Source organism: Cebidichthys violaceus, unplaced genomic scaffold, assembly GCF_023349555.1.
Source record: "Cebidichthys violaceus isolate CVI_PGR_0920_01 unplaced genomic scaffold, fCebVio1.0.p SCAF_2, whole genome shotgun sequence".
Classification (NCBI taxonomy): Eukaryota; Metazoa; Chordata; class Actinopteri; order Perciformes; family Stichaeidae; genus Cebidichthys; species Cebidichthys violaceus.
Genome location: NW_027176372.1, coordinates 22,382,934 through 22,397,800, shown reverse-complemented (window position 1 = coordinate 22,397,800; position 14,867 = coordinate 22,382,934). Strand labels below are relative to the sequence as shown.

At 43.0% G+C, this 14,867-nt stretch overlaps 1 protein-coding gene across 2 annotated transcripts in view; it reads left to right on the top strand.

The window, feature by feature from the left end:
- The window catches only part of lingo2 (leucine rich repeat and Ig domain containing 2), a 175,002-nt gene that overhangs the window by 25,070 nt on the left and 135,065 nt on the right, over window positions 1-14,867 (top strand). For both annotated transcript variants that reach the window (XM_068715192.1, XM_068715191.1), the window contains one exon: window positions 9,703-9,777. The gene's annotated coding sequence lies outside the window, so the exon portion shown is untranslated. The remainder of the gene's footprint in view (window positions 1-9,702; window positions 9,778-14,867) is intronic.

The following is a 14,867-nucleotide window of genomic DNA, read 5'->3' as shown; positions in this document are numbered from 1 at the left end:
CACTATTTGTCATATAAATCCTTTCCCTTGACTGGAGAGTCAGTATTTTACTTAAGTACTTGACTGAAACGTTGACGTGACATGGAGTTATATGCAGTTAAGATGATCACTGGCAAATGTACTTTTGCATCAGTGTGGAGGGGGGGGGGGGGGAGGAACTGAAATAATTTACAAATTATAAATCGCAGACTGTAACGACAATCTGTAACGTTTGTTTAAGCCATTTTCTCGCTCGATACATGGCTGTAAAGTAATTAGAATTATAAAAAAACATGGTGTAACATTACGTAACCATAAAAACAGTTCATTAAAAAACAATGGCCGCTCCTAAAGAGGTTAGCGTAGAGGCTGCAGCAGCAGCATTACATCAGAACTGTAGATTTAGTAGTTCCGGAAAGTTCCTGCCCTTTTCCAGTCCGGTTTCCAATGATCGGATGGGTCCTTGTAGCAAACCATCTGTCGGGTCAGATTTATGCGACGAAGAAACATTTAGAAAATCAGTTGTAACAGAAACACGTTCGGTGTGTCGATAGCCCCGTTATATCCTCCTTTGGTGGGGACAAAATGCAAACAAGATGCGTTGCTGCCTTCTTGAACAGGAAGTGTTCGTACATAGAAGTGGTACTGTTGTTATAGATCACGCCCACAAATCGCCGCATCTAGTGCTGGGCGGTATGACCAAAAATGTGTATCACGGTATTTTGTAAGATCATACCGGTATCATTAATTAATTAACGCCGAAAATTATTTTATCGCGCGTTTAATTATTAAGCGGACATTTTTAACACAAGAACCGGCCAGCGAGCGGTGAACAGCCGTTTGTGTGGGCGTGTCCTCCGTCACTTCCTGCTTCCTTCACCTACATTCCCCTGGGTCCTAAGTCCCTCCTCGTACAGCTTCTTATCACCCTCTATGTACCAACGTACATTTATAACAAATGCAGCACACATTACACGGTACTCAGCGTTGCATATGTGTCTGACCAAAATACCCAAAGAAGCAAAAGTCTCTTTGTTCCTCCTGCATCGCTCTGTTCTGTTCGTAATGTAGCGACGGAGCCTAATTCACAGATGAGGCCTTCACACTTGGTGGAGCTTTCACCTGCTCTTCACATGAACAGGCGCATGGGCGAGGCGATGCATATTCCTGCCAGTGAGTTCACTCTTTTCCATTAAGATGGCCGTAATGCACCAAGAACCTTAGCGATACGCCAACGAAGGCAGGGCAGAAGACGACCGCCTGCTAGTAAACCTAAACCTAAACTCTGCAGGCTTTGAAATCAGCTCTGTAAATGCTTTATGAGGAAGGAAATGCATTCAAGACATGTCGTAGAGCTGGGGGAATACACACTATGCATGCTGACGAGTAACTCTCAATGTAAATATGTTTGTTTGCCGTTTAGTGTGTTTACTTAAACGTCCACATGGCACCTTTAGGCTCTACTCTTCCCTCTTTCTTGCCATTTGCTGTTCTCTCGGAACACCTTCCCCTGTTTGATTGTTCATTTGCAGAAAGTTAATTGCCTCTGACCATTCCGCAATGAATTTAGATAAGACGTTGTATAACAGAGAATAAAAATCACTGCATTTCCTCATTAAGACATTACTGCCATATATTATTCAATCGGCAGCACGCAACCTTCTCTCCGGCGCTGTGTGTACCGTCCTGCACACTTGCGTGGGATTAGAAGGAAAAAAAAAGATCGAGGGTAATTTTCAGACTTCTTGCTCACTGCAGCTGAAAATGCGGTCAGCTAAAAAAAAAAACAGAGACGCTCATAATTAGACGGGAAAAGGGGAAACCAGTAGTGTCTCGCTGCAACAAACACAGGGAATCTTGTTTCTTTCCGCACCGTGTTTCTGAAGACTTGAAGAACTTCAGTATACCGCATTAGCGGGAACAACAGCCGTAGTGGCTTCTTTAGCATCGGTTCCAAGCTTTCTTTGCAGCCTCAAAACAAGGGCGTGCATATTCAAAGTGTGATCTCTTATTTACAATTCAACAACCGCTGTCGAGCACACAACCCGGTTATGCGCGGTGCGTACCCACATTGCCAATCACTTCAAGCAAAGTTCATGGCAACCGCTGAAAAGTGCGATACGATTCTGTAATTACCCCTGAGTAACAACCTATATAGATATATATAGATATAGATATAGATATAGATATATAACAATCGTCTTTTCCTTCACCGCTTTTTGTCGGATCCCTGGAGCAGCGGCAGAATATGTGTATCCTGCATGCTTACACACATGTGCGTCTTTGTGCAAGCAAACATGGGGGGACCCTACTGGTGACATCATTTCTACGACTCGTCAGCAACTCCACAGGGCACCTTTTTTTGAATTATGAAGCGAATACTTGTGTAAGACTAGCGAACAAGATATCACTGTCATGGTTAAGACAGAACAGTCATAGAAGGGGACATCATGGTTGCAATGGAAGGAAACCACCTGGAGGACAACAACGTTGAATTACGTCTGACACGGCGTCTTGTTGGGACTCGGGCAGTACCGCGGCACAGACGCATCAATGGATGGATGAGGCAGTCGTATACATTCTGATCTGTGTCAAGAGGCAAAAATGTAAACTCTGCAGTGAAACGGCCCACTTTTGAATATGTATTTATAGAGTGATGATTTCAATTATATCGCCTCAGTTGCCCTTACTTTGTGAAAATGAACCTTATTCATTATTTAGTTTGATGCATAACTGAATTAAGTCCGAATTAATTAGAATGCGTATAATGGTAATGCTGTTGGTAAATTGACTGTTGGGAAGTTTTGGACTGTTGCAGTTATTTTCATAAGTAATAGACGCGGGACATTATGGTTGTGAGATAAAGTACAACAAATCTCATTAAAATGAAAGATCTTCACAAAAGCAAATGGGGAAATATAATCATTTACAGTGTTTGTCACAGCGTATGATGATTCTGATTAGACTTTACGCTCCGGTGGCTGTGCAGATCTGCTGTGTATTATTAATATCGCAATGGCAGCGTTGCCATTTCAACACGGCCTCTTCTCAGACATTAACTTGGATAATACATAAGCTGAATGAGCGTCTACTGCGGTACATCCAATCGTGGACGATAAGGAATTGGTATTAAACGCAAACATTACGATATTCTCGCTTCAGTCGGTCGCACATGCAGCTTACAAAGAATCATGGACAGAACCGCTGAAGTAAAAGTTTAACACCCCTTGTAATCCAGGAAACAGGAAGTTTTCATTTAATATAACATTTTTAACATACATTCCAGTGTTTTCCCACAAGTTTTCAGAAGACTGGTGGGAGGAAAGAGAATGTCGTACCTCTAACTATCGGGACACGATGCTACGAGTCGCTGGAATGTCAAACACAGTTGAGGAGACGACTTCTTTACGAACATTAACTTTTAAACGGCGGTAAATCACACAGCCGCTGTCATTAACCCGTGTTTACATTCACTTCATCATGCGACGTCGCGGTCGTAAAAATTTACGATTTGGTCAGTAGCCATGCAGCTTGCAATGGCCGCCGCTTAAGGTAAGAAGGTGTCAATGAGCCGTGGCCCCCTGGGTTCCTCTATACGTCTGCTTCTTGCTCGCCCCGTTGTCTAGCAACAGAGGCAGGACGTGTTATTTAGATCCGCTTAATTGTGCTGTTTGCCGCATTAAAACACAGCATAGGAGGAGACCTGCAACACAGCTGTTGTCGTTAACCTGCATTTATGTTGATTGTCAGATGACGTCGCAATTATACGATAATTTGATTACCGCCGCGGCGCAGCGAGCTAGAATGACATTTAAGGCGCAATCACATCGCAGGTTTCCGTTTGTTCCACGTTTGGTTCGTCTGACAACAGAAACATTTGACAACAACGATCCTTACCGAAACGGGAAGGACCCTCTGTCGACAGACGACGACCGTTATTTTCCGATTTAACGGGGACACCGCTGTGGATCCCAAGGAATTGCTGAGTCGAGCTAGTTTTTGCACCGTAACGATGCCTTGCTCGGGGATGCAGCTGTTTCCATGGCAGGTGTGCAGTGTTGGATGTGGAGAGAATAGACGTGGGTCATTACAGGGAGTCATTGATGGTTGACAGGTAATCTCTTAACAGACGGCATGATTCCTCTCATGCCTACAGCATATCCCACCTTCACTTTGCATCTTAAGGGAAACTTGATTCAAATTTGAATTTACAAAATTCAAACGATATAGTTAAAGTTTGTAGGCTTTATTTCGCAGCGAGTTGGATTATTTTATAGCTACTCCGTCATCTTACTTGCCTTGTTATGAATAAAACGTTTGAAATGCGGTGGGTTTTTACTCCTGACTGAGACGTCCATCATTTATTTAATTTCATAAACGTGAACGAAAGCGAAGGACAACCGCTGCGTGATGGCCGATACCTTCTCAGAGGTCAGTTGGGCGTCGTGGCGCATCGTGAGCCCGTGTCGGAGGAAAGCTTGCTCTTCACTGTGCAAACGGGGCATGAGCTCTCGAGTCTAGAATGGACGAAATGAAGTCGTCCCACAAACCGTCCCCAGACCGTCCCTACAGGCAGCAGTTAACATTTCCGAGACAAAAGACCGGTTAAAGGTGTGGAAACTCAGATCTTTTTCTCTCACGAACACTTGCAGTTTCCCCAAATGAATAAACAACGTTTCATAATTCCCTGACTTTTGCTTCAGATTTTAGGACATATCAGCAAAATGCAACAGAACAGTAATCTCTCACGCATGCTATGCTGTTTCAGAAATGCTGGGCCAAAAGGTGCGACATTCTCTCTGCAAGGTGGGACATTTTTGAAATGCTATCACTGTACCAGATAGGTTTTACTGGATATAACCTGTTTCCTTCAGCAGGGTGCAATCCTCTCCGACACTATCCGTCTGTGCCGTGGCATTTAGAAACCTTGACTGGATCCTGTGTTCTCTTTGTGTTCTGAAGCTTTTTGTACCGTGGCCTACATACTGATTCTGGAGATGTTAAGCTTCAGAAAAGGTCCCGGTGGGAAATGTGACACTGTTTACTAGATTGCTCCAGATATTTTTTGTTGAGCAACTATTTTCTCAATCGGCGTCGTCATCCCATTGACAAGCTAAAGTTTACTGTAATAATGCGAGCGTCGACTACACAAAATTCAGTTATTCGTCTCATTTTCAACCTAGCTTTTCCGAACATGGAAAAAGTTGCAGCCGAAGTTGGCGACACACGAGCCGCAACGTGAAGAAGATTTGATAATTAATGGAAGTCCGACTTGTACCCGGTTGGTTTTCAGTGAAGTTCTTGTCTTCTGAGCTGATTGCCTTGTAATTGAATACATCTCGCTCCGGCCCGTTCGGGGTCTCGTCTTTGGAAAGGAGCTTGTTCGTGTTGGCAAATAATTGAATCATGTCAGGGCTGTGTGTCCATGTTTTTGCACATGGCGCTGGTGATACAGCGGTTGAAAGTTTTGCTGCGCAAGCTTCAGAATTGTAGCAAAAGTTTCAAAGTAAAGTCCGCTGTAGTTATCGATGTCTGCGATGCATAACGTGGGTTCTGTTGTAGGTCGGACATCCACACGCAGTTTTGTACCTCGAGGTGCGTACTGTAGTATTTCATTATTTCAGCCCCTTACGTGTTCGTAATGAAACTGTCAGTAGTTCTCTTTGAAATTAGTCTTAACTATATCTCCATATCTTCATTGTCTTCGTAAACTGAGGCTGAGGGGAAAAAAAAAAAAAAAAAACCCGGGCCTTTGATGTCTCTGCCTGCGAGGCTCCGGCATTGTAATGAAACCGTATTGCATTGTCTCAGCACCAAATGTTCGGCGTGACGGAACACAACGCTAATTCCAACCGAGGCTCGCCCGCTTCCGCTGCTTTCAAAGCTGCTGGTGCTTTTTTTTTTTTTTTTTTTTTTTCCCCCCAAGAGAGTTGCAAGCACTCCCTCCCATAGCCAAACAGCTTTCAGGCCCATCAATTATTTATTGCCTGTTGCCTTCAGGGAACTCCTGATAAATTACGATGATGAATGCCACCAAATGACAGAGAATATACGTGAAATAATCTATATTTCTTTTAAAAGGATTTTTAAATATTTCTTGAGGAGTCGGAAGGCAAAGATGGAATGCTTTGACAAAATACGGATGTTTTTTGCAGAACTATCCTCACCTTTCCATAACTGCACCAAAAAAGAAATCACAAAAAGCACTTTGTAGTTAAGGGAGGCCTTTGAAAGGATTACAAAAGGCACTCTGTTTATAGTGGGTAAATACCCATGTGATGTTGAAATGTTTTCCCCTATTCTCCCCGTCCTTTATTATGAATAAGCATGAATGTTTTAGGACTGATAACTAGTTCAACACGCAGCCAAACAAGAACATTGTCTTTGTCTCTCATTGATATTTCATAAGAGGACTAAAGGATGAGTCTTTAATGGACTATATGGATTATATTGAAACACTAAATAACCTTTTAGAGTACAGTTTAAGACATTCCTTCTGGGGTATGACTTCAGTGTACATTATGGGAATTTTCTTTTGTGTTTACTAGGCAATAAAAAGAGAGGATCTGAAATGGAAAAAAAAAAGTAGCATGAGGGGTTTTGGAGTGTGTATCTCATCGCGCCCAGAGTTGTCCTGCTAAAGGGAGGGAAGATGATAGCAGAATGTGTGATATGTGATCCTCCAACTCCAACAGTGTATCAGGGTGTAGTCCAAATTAAAGTTTAAATTGAATCCTGGAGAAATGATTCGTATAACTTCACAATGCAGCAAGACGCAGTAGTAGTTTGGCCGGACATGTGCTGTATGTAGACTGAGCCGTTTTGATGAAAACCCACCAGTGCTGTCCACCAGGTTTTAAGTACGCAATAAGTAATATTCACAAAAATACATGGCAATTGCAAGTGGGGAGGTATAGACTGTAATTTCCTCTGACGTGCAGTGGAAGATATGATTTTGCTGAGTTATGGCACCAGTGTAGCTGCAGTACATTTTAGGTTCAGCATTAATCCAGCTGAGAGAATGAGTCCTGAAATCCGGAAATGAGTCAGCGTTTTTTTGCACTTCCACTTCTCTTGTCTCCAAGTCAATTTTGGTTAAATGCCGGGGGGAAAAGAAATCACTGTGGTTAACACAACCTTGAGAGATTTTATTTAACATTTTGTAAAATATTACGTACATACCCCACCAGAGACCTTTGAAGGCTAAATGAGACTCTTGAACAACATTACGCCGCTTATTTTCAATAATCCAAAATCCAAGAGAAAAATCACATTTGTTTTTTGTGGATTGCGATGCTAACTTCCGGGTTGCCATACAACAATACATTATGCCTGCAGATTTCTATTAACGGGGTAAAGAATTCTTTACATTGTACAGTCATACCATCATAACTCTATTTTATAAAAACGTCAGTTTCTGTTCACTTGCGGTTCTCTAGTGAAGTTGGGGCCGACGGGGCGTCAGAGCGAGCCTCAGGGAGGAGTCAGCAGCCATCTTGGTCAAAGTTTGGTTTGACTTGCACCGGTGGGAGCTCTGGCTGTTCGTAGCAACCTGGTGGCTTTGTGGAAGCACTCACTCCAACCGACCTGTCATGTGAGAGCTTGCACTCACAGAGCGTACATATCCCGGTATTCACAAAGAAAGGCCTCGGCACAGTGCAGTGAGGGCAAAGGTGAAGATCTCCAAATGACCAGAGAGCAATGTAATGCCACCAAAGAAAGAGAGAGGGGGGGGGAGAGAGCGGGAGAGAGCGAGAGAGAGAGAGAGAGAGGGGGAGGGAGGGAGAGAGAGCGAGAGAGAGAGGGGGGAGAGAGAGAGAGAGGGGGGAGAGAGAGAGAGAGAGGGAGGGAGGGAGGGAGGAGAGAGAGAGGGAGGGAGGGAGAGAGAAAGAGAGAGAGCGTGTGTGTGTGTGTGTGAGTGTGATAGCGTTTCATTTCAACACATTGAGTGTTTTGCTGACCTTGGCATACTCCAGATTTCATCCCAGTGGTGTCTCATCCCCCTCTTCTCCTCACCCTCTCACCCTCACTCCACCCAAATCCCCTCCCTGGACTCTGCTATTACTCTCTCCCTCGTGAAGAACAGCTGAAATGATCCAGCAGATTCCCAAAAAGGAAAGAAAAAAGCACCAGCATCTCTACATTCCAGCTGAATAATTTATCACAGGGCTGTGATTATAACAGACGGGAATGCGGTCCGAGTCTGAAGACTACAGCCAATAGGAAGCCGGGATGCAATCATTAAAGCGACTGTTCAAACCCTCACGGCTGCTCGACTTTACCTGTCATCCTCATTTCTGCCGTCTCATACTTAAACCGTGCCAGAGATCTCATTATTTCACAACATCTCTGTGAGAACGGCAGAGGCTCTGTGAATGGCAGATTGAGGGTTTTTCCCCTCTACTTTTGTTATTTTTCCCTTCGCTTCAAACACAATCTCATCAAATATGATAGACACATTATAGTGAGAAATATAAAACGCAAACCAATATTAGATTTAGGAAACGTTTTTCCCAACAAAAGGTAAACATTCCACAGTGAGCATAAATTGTGTCAACATTGACGATGACAGAGGGAAGTTTTGCTCTGCTGCACAGAGGCATGTTTGAAATGGCTAAAGTGCTTCGGGTTGACAGCAGTATGAGCCACCCGCTGCTGCTGCTGCTGCTAGTCTTCTTATGGGGGGAAATTCAAATGAAATCGCAACAAATGCTTTTTTGTGTTTTGTGAAAATGCCTGACAGTCCGGGTCCATGTGTCCACAGAAAGACCCGTTTCTTTCATAAAGTGGACTGATGGATAACATCTTTCTTCAAGGTGTACGTCATTTAATATCATCTTTGTTTTGGTGAATCCAGTGAATAAAATACCCGACGAGTCAAGGTTCTGTCACACTGTCGACAATAGTCTAATGCGAGCAGAGATATTTAAACTGTTGCACCTTCTACTCACAGTACAGCACAAATATTATGTTGGGGTTCACAGGTCTGCAAGTGATTTTGGAGGCTTTTTTTTCTCGGGTACACTTGTCTCTTCAATGGAACTTTTGTTAGCCGTCGAGGTCTGCGCCCTCCCAGATCGGATCTCGCTCGAAAATTGGCAAATCCGATACGGCCAGACCGCATTCCGAGGTGAGCTGGCTCACGTTGGGTTCGGGTTTCAATGAGGTGAGGAGATCAATGCGGGCGCAATCCGGACAAATCCTCAAACGTACTAGAGCACCGTCAGGACCGGAGCCCAGCTGAGACCGGAGCCCAGCTGAGACCGACTGTCTGAGTCGTGCTTTCTGCTGATTTAAAATTTACAGATTTTTGCTGCTTCAAAATAATTAAAAAATCGCCAATAAAACCAGTCTACTGATACTACAGGAAGTAAAACATGATATTAGGAATACATCTTTATATCAAAATTGAGGCTACATGTTTCTGGGATCTATATATCAGTCCGTCAAGAAGAACTGAATCATATTTAATGTTGGTTTTTTTAATGCATTTACCGAGTTCTGCAGGATATTATCTCCTAATAAAGCAATAACCTCTCTAAAATGTAATTTTATCACACAGGGAGGCATGGATGGACGCTACATAGAGTCTATAATATAGAGTCACAAGCTTCCTGCACGCTGACGTTCCACATTTTCGATGAGTCTTCTCTTGTGGAATAACATAATTCATTCATATTGCGTGTCCTTACAGAAGTCTCCACTGTTTTTTGAATATTTCAGACTGAAGGCGCGTCGGGCACCTATCCGCTCTCCTGGAAGAAAAGCAGACATGTTCTTTGCATCTGTTCCAGTATGGTAAGTTCCATCTTCTGTGTCTCTGCTAGCATGAATAAATGTGTTCCTCAAAGCAAAAGAACATCAGGGAGCTTCATGCGCAGGTAGATTCTGTTGATGAACACTCTGAGTGCTCTGAACAGGTCAAGGGGTGCCAGACACTACTTGCTGACAATACGATCGTCAAACCTGACTCTCTTCGTCTCCTGTCCTCGTTTGGTATTCATGTGCATTTTGCAAAGAAGAGAGGCGGTTTGGACACTGTGGGAACTGTGACATGATGGAGAGAGCTTCTGGCGTTGTTGCGCTTGTGTCAGATTTCCTCTTGAAGATGGTATTTATGTACCAACTCACCCTTCGGGTTGTATTGATAGCGGGGCAATCCGTGGGTGGCTTTTTTTTTTTTTTTTTTTCAAAATAAGCCGGCAGAACACACTGTTCTTTGAGTCCGCCGACAGATTCAAAAATAACATCGTTTTTTTTTTTTTTTTGACATCTCTGTGTCAAACTCACTATTATATAAAGAACTGGCGAATAGTGGTGTTGAGGCTCTGATGTGGTACGATTACCCCCCCCCCCTTCTTGAAAGTTTTCAAGAAGCCACTGCAGCCGCTGTTCATTCTGTGGCGTTAAATATGGTGGCGGTAGTAGTTCGGTACCTTCTAACATATTCTAACACGTACAAGCGGCCGGCTGTGAAAAAGTGCAATAACGATATTTTGTCCCTACAATCAATGAATTATCATGATTATCAATTTGACCACAGAGGTGCAGCCCTGTTCTATAAGTTGTGTTACAGTCCATCACACGGCGATGCAGAATCTCTTGCATCTGTTGTTCAGGAACAAAACAAAATGGAGGCTCAAAGACTTGCGGGCCCCCGGTGCTAAACCTGGGTATAAAAGAGAGCCGGGTCAGGGTGATTGCAGCCCTGGGGCACGAATGCAGAATTGTTAAAGCCGTTCTCTTCTAGCGATCCCTGTCGTTGTCCCTTTTAGATAAGAGTGCTGTGCCCATTCGCCAATTACTGCAGAATCTCTTGTCAATTATCTTTTTTCCTTTTTAAAACAATTTTTGTGGTATCTACGTTAATACTGTTTTTATTAACGACACGAGAAGGTTGTTTTATTTTAATTGCCGATGCAACTAATTAAAAAGAAAAAAAAGGGTGGGGGGGGGGTGGGGGGGTGGAAAGAGGTTTATGGGGATCTTGTAAAACCCTGATAGCTCTGGGGAGGCGGCTGAAATGGAAGCAGACGCTGCTGTAAGTAGCCTGCAGTTACTTGTATTGTGATGACAGTAAAAATGATCTATGCCAGCTGTATCTTTTCAAGACAGCTTGTGAGTCTTTGAAGACGTATTAAATGGTGAGTGCAGAACACAGGAGTGGAAGGTGCGAACAGTGATTTGTCTTTCACGATGAAATATTATTTGTTGCCGTCGCTTCCAACTCGGACGGAGGTCAGGTGAGATCGGTGAAAGTCAAATGGTCGGGTTTATCTTTTCTTTTTTTTTTTTTTAAATGAAGATGTTTCACAGAACGCACCCCACAATAACATCAAAGACTCTTCAGAGTGAAAGCTCAACGATGTAGCAATTCTAATTCTAATAATGCTAGAAAGTCATTTATTTTTTCCATCATCAAGAGATACTTTTATGAGTCACTTTTTATAAACGGAACAGATGCATTTCGATTCATTGTTCACCCTGTGACAGCATCCTGGGGGGGGGGGGGGGGAGGGGGTTACTGGGGATGTGATGCACAATATATTAAGTTAGAGAAAGTTTATTCATGACAAAGTGGATATGGATGACGAATAAGATAAATGGGATTGTGTCCATAAACGGATCAAATTGGGGCAAACAACGGTCTATTTGACGATCTCAGTGAAACCCGTCAGCGTTTTATGGATTCTATTAAAATATCTCTTCCAGCTGAGGTGACTTCATTTGCTACTACCTCCACTATTGAACTGATGGTGCATTACTCTGTGCCACACGTGACATCATATGTGAAAACAAGTGGAGTCCAGTTTAGCTCTGGATGCATGCTCGTCACGTACACTGTTTATCTCACGACACTAGAGGCGGTACATCTTTTCTTTTTAATGTAATAGACCATCTTGCTGTATGAGTGAACAAAGCTTCCTGTATTTGAGGAATGTACTTGCTATCTTGTATCGATTGAAGAAGCAAAAAAAAAACAGCATTATTGCTAATATGTTTAAGAGCTTACCCAGAATCTGATCATTTGGTCGGCTCCTATATCATTTCCCATAAGGTTAACCATCATAAACTCTGAATGCAGCGGCAAATACCTGTGTGTGTGTGTGTGTGTGTGTGTGTGTGTGTTTTTATCGACTGTTGAAATATGACTTCATCAAACAGAAGTTTGCTGTGAAATCTGAAGTGCATTTGTTTCAGTTTTGCACATTTTTTGAAGGCACTTACTTGGATAAACCGTGAACTTATATGAACCTGACTTCAAAGCTGAGAGCCAGAGCCCCTGGAGTCGAGAGGTACTTTTCTTAATTGTTAATCCTGTTCCATGGATTCGTCATGCTGAACACCTGCATTGTAGCGTTTTGGGGAAAACAAATAGAACACTGTCAGGTCAATCAAGTTGCACATATTTTAGTTGCGGTTGGCATTGATGCACGCCTTTTTTGATCGTGTTGCAATCTGCATTGATGGAAAAACAAATATACACCACATCCAGATGTTGAGATTAATTTGGAAATGAAGAAAGGAGATAAAAAGAGACCTCCGTTGCTGCTTTGATTGATGCAGCGCAGATAAACCACCATTCAGAATCAAATAAATCAAATTAGTCTCTCACAAAGCCAATGCGAAGCGACAACCCTGCAGTTCATCTTTTAGATGGATTACGCTGTTTTGCTCGTCGCTTTGGCTCTCGGGTCTACAAGTTGACGTATGGTGAAGTATCGGCGCTGTCACTGTGTTTACCATTCAGCAAAACTCACTCTTGATAACTTTTCTTTCTTTGTATCCGACTCGTGCTATTCCCAGAACACACACACACACACACACACACACATACCTACACTTTACCACCAACGTCTCAAGCCCCCCCCCCCCCCCCCCTACAATAATCAAAATGACAAATATAAGTGGTGGCTTCATGTCACCTTCACACCATCCTTCACATCTGATAACGCGAAACGTGTGTTTTTGAGCAGTCGCACAATTAGGGAGCGTGACCTGGAAGTTCCCGTAGTCGTAGTTGTTTCCTTCTTAAATCCGTGTGTCACGGTGGGTCGAAGCAATTTATAGTAGCTCCTGACATGTTACCAAAACCTAACCAGTTGGTATTATCCACTGTACGTATTTTATCTATTATTATTATTTTAAACGTATACGGTCAATTGTAGCAGGTCAGTTCATCAGAGAGCGCAACGACATGAGTGCAGTGTTGCGCTATCATTTGTCATTTATATCATATTATCCAGTACCGCAACGGAAACACGTGAGGAAGCTTTTCTTTGGAGGGAAATGTATTCAGACAGCCAGCCAAGAACCTGTTGCTAACGTTAGTCCACAGCAAGGCTGTCAAAGTATAACGTTAGCTACTGGTAATGTTAGCTATAGCAAACAGTACAATACCTGTCTCTTCTGGCAGATTAGTGCGTCCTTCACCGGCCGGCCGGTCGTTATTGTTATTTTAGGAAGTCTGGCATTCAATTCAGCAATTTTCAGTGCTAACGTTACCGAGTGAATCAGTGCTAACGTTAGCTACCTATTTGCCGGTCTGTGACCTTCTGACCTATGTCGTCACGTCACTAACCTAGCTAACAAAGAAAGCACAATTAAATATATTATTCTTTATTTTTACATCAACTCTGGAAACACAGACAAGACAATAAGACTATAGTGTGCATCCCATGTAATTCAAATTGAGGGGGGTAATCTCTACGGGTCTGATATTATCGTCATATATTCACCTTGGTCTTGGTTTTATAGAGTTGAGCCTGATTAAACGCTGCCTATTAGAACTTTTTAAGCCTTTTAAAGGGGGTAGTTATGCTTTAAAACCCCAAACTGGTACACTTGTAAGGGTGTAGACAAGATAACAGATGGGGAACACGCCTTGCCTGCCTACATCTTCACTGCAGTCATTTAATTGTATTAAAGGAGTGCACAATACTGTTCCCAGGGACAATGGAGTTAGTCTGTGTTGTACGTTTTTTTTTTTTTTTTTAAGGGAATTCAATGAGAAAGAAAGGGAGTGAGCGTGGTTAGAGTTTGTCCTCATCATTGTCTCTTTGGTGATATGTCTTGCCAGTTGGACTGCCAGTGACAACAGTAAGCGTAAATTCCCACCACCTCTTCGGGACGCAATTGTAAATGCCTGACAGCCACGGTTCATCTTCTCGCTGTGTGTGTGTGTGTGCGCACAGGTCAGCGTTTGCTTGGGCACTCTTGAATTGAGTCCTCTCTCGCAATCTCACATTTACAATTTCATCAGAGATTAATGTTATGATTCAATAGCAGTTGTGTTGTTTTTTAGCTCAAGGTATACCTTACATCCCCGCGAACGTCACAAAATGTCCCTGATCATTTTGTTCCATCCCCGGGAAGGCTTCACACTCGTGTGTTAGAGCCCTGCTACCTTTTTTTTTTTTTTTTTTCCTCATCAAGATCGGATAAAGAATTGTCTCGGTATGGCTGATAAGGTCCATTTTAAGTACTTTTTTCAGGAGGAGGTGAGACGATCAATACTGACATTAGTTTCTTAATGGCTGGTGTGTGATTCACATTGCAAATGATGGCAGACCCCGTACCCCGCTGGCCTGTCCCCGTCTAAGAAATACATTTCCTACAGCACTTCACTAAGGCGTCCCCGTTGTTCCGTGATGCATGATGCAACTTGTTTTTCTGTCTCTGGATTGGCACACATGCCTTTGTGCACTCAATGAAGACCGAGATCTTACATTTTTCTTTCAGATCAGTTTAATGAAGCCCTGGGCACAAGCAAAAAAAAAGGCAGCGGCAAGATATAGACAGGCCTGTCTGGTGTTGTAATCCTGTCTCAGAAAACAGGTTTTCTTTCTTTCTTATCAAAGTGGATTTACTATGTCTGCACTGCGGTT